Source organism: Ixodes scapularis, unplaced genomic scaffold, assembly GCF_016920785.2.
Source record: "Ixodes scapularis isolate PalLabHiFi unplaced genomic scaffold, ASM1692078v2 PGA_scaffold1__304_contigs__length_218370807, whole genome shotgun sequence".
Lineage (NCBI taxonomy): Eukaryota > Metazoa > Arthropoda > Arachnida > Ixodida > Ixodidae > Ixodes > Ixodes scapularis.
This window is the reverse complement of record NW_024609846.1, coordinates 101,171,045-101,173,104: the sequence shown is the minus strand read 5'-3', so window position 1 is coordinate 101,173,104 and position 2,060 is coordinate 101,171,045. Positions and strand designations below refer to the sequence as shown.

Below are 2,060 nucleotides of genomic sequence, written 5' to 3'. Positions count from 1 at the left end.
ATCTTGAGCACCCATCAAAGCAGTGCTCGCGCACTCTTCACTTCTTATGGAATAGCTGTCCGAGAGTATAGTGCGGTATCTGTGGTGCCACGCAACAGCAGTTAAGCTGAGTTAACCGCGGTTAAGTGTGCCCGTGTAACAGGGGTATTAGTGTACCCGTGCTACATATAATGGGGCGCCCAGGGTTCCCCGCTTTATGTATTTTTGGAAGCATATAGAAACGCCCTACCTTAGGATATTTTGGTTTGAGAGAATAAAAAACTGCCGTTAATATTTTGCTCTTATCTTTCAGGTCGGTGAGTGCGTTCAGAACAATGACGGAATGTGCTTTAGTAGGATCATGTTCGAGTGCCTGATAAAATGACGTGTTTCGCAGTTGGCGATGGCCTTCATCCAAGTAATCATCGGTGTTCATTATTACAATGTCCCCTCCCTTGTCGGCTGGCTTAAAAATTATGTCACGTCTACTGCTCGGGGCTTTGAGAGAATCCCGCTCGGAAGAGCTTAAGTTATAGGTGTGTGGTCTGCGTTCTGTATTTTGTTATCTCGTCTTTTTGGACTGCTTTTATGTATGGATCCAAATGTTTATCGCGATTAACGTTGGGAGTCCAGCTTTTGTGTGTCTTTACTAATAAAGGATCTGGGACACTTTCAGGTCTGCCGTGAAAATATTCTCGCAACCCAAGGTTGCGTGCAAAGTTGTCCATGTCTTGTATGAGAGAGAACTCGCTAAACTGGCCGGTTGTGAGGCAGAATTGTAGCCCCCTCGAAAGTAGCGTCTCCTCGTCTGGCGTAAGAGCGATATCTGATTAATCTACTACATTCCTGAATGCGCGGTCCCCCGGAGTCCCACCATCCCCCACCCGCTCATCACTCTCGCAGCCCTGTCTGTGGGATCTCCCGTCGAAGTGTTCGGCCCGAGTCCCGTGCTCCGTTCAAACGATGTCGGAGGAGGGAGAGGCACGTTATCTCTTGCTCATTTTCTTAGTTTTACTCTCTCTAATTCGTCGCGTTCTTTAGCTCCAAATGACTCTAACTGCTGCTTTTCTTGGACAGTTGGTGGTTGATTAATTTCCAATTGAATTTCGCATGACTTTAAGGTTGCTGCTGATTTTTCGCAGAGGCCAACGTTGATTCGTTCATTCGAGTGAAGCGTTTTTTTAGAACAGCGTTATATATATATATATATATATATATATATATATATATATATATAAATATATTAATACGTTTCCAATTCTCTCTAATGGTAAATTAGAGCGCAGCTTTTGAGGAAGAGGTTGGGAGGATACGGAAGGGGGAGGATATGCCCCCTTCCCTCCTCCCATTTAGCGGGAAATGTTTACTAAATTTCCCGCTAAAGTTAGCGAAAATTTCCCAGCTATATTTATCGGGACATTTAGCCTCTATAGAAGGGCTTGAACTGTAGGAAAAGCAGTAATGAAACAACGGTCTAGCTACGGAAATGAGCAGCGCTGGGGGCCGGCTCGGATTTCTGAGAATGGCAGCTAAGTACGCATACGGCTACATTATTTTGCACACTGTTTGGTGGCAGCCTGCAGCTCCTGGGCTGCAGGCTGCCACCAAACAGTGTGCTCTTGCGGTATCAGTTGAATGATCACAGCCATAAATCCAGATACAAAACGAGGAGAAAAAAAAAGTAATTCGCAGCCGGCAGGATTCGAACCTGCGCGGGAATTTCCCAATGGATTTCGAGTCCATCGCCTTAACCACTCGGCCACGACTGCTTGCTTTTTTCTCTTTCGAGACGTTTTATTACATCTGCATTATTGTACATGATTAGGGACTAGCATACAAAAGATTGATCGCGGCTAATTTTAAGTAAAAACGGCTACTTATTGTTCCTACTCTTCATAGTTTATAGGTTCTGAACAATAATCGATCCGTTCCCGACTTCTTGCTGGTGAACCTGACCGACGATGCATATTGTTGGACAATCTTCTTTTCGGGAAACAATGCCCGTGTGAACGCGACCTAAAAGGTGGCGTGCCTCCGAAAAAGGCTGCGCGCGCTCCTCGCTTCTGGGGTGAGATCTACCG

General features: G+C 45.6%; 1 non-coding gene across 1 annotated transcript; it reads right to left on the bottom strand.

The window, feature by feature from the left end:
* Positions 1-1,666: 1,666 nt before the first annotated feature.
* Trnas-cga lies at positions 1,667-1,748 on the bottom strand. Its single transcript has one exon. It is a non-coding gene; the product is annotated as a tRNA-Ser (tRNA).
* Between the last annotated feature and the right edge of the window lie 312 nt (positions 1,749-2,060).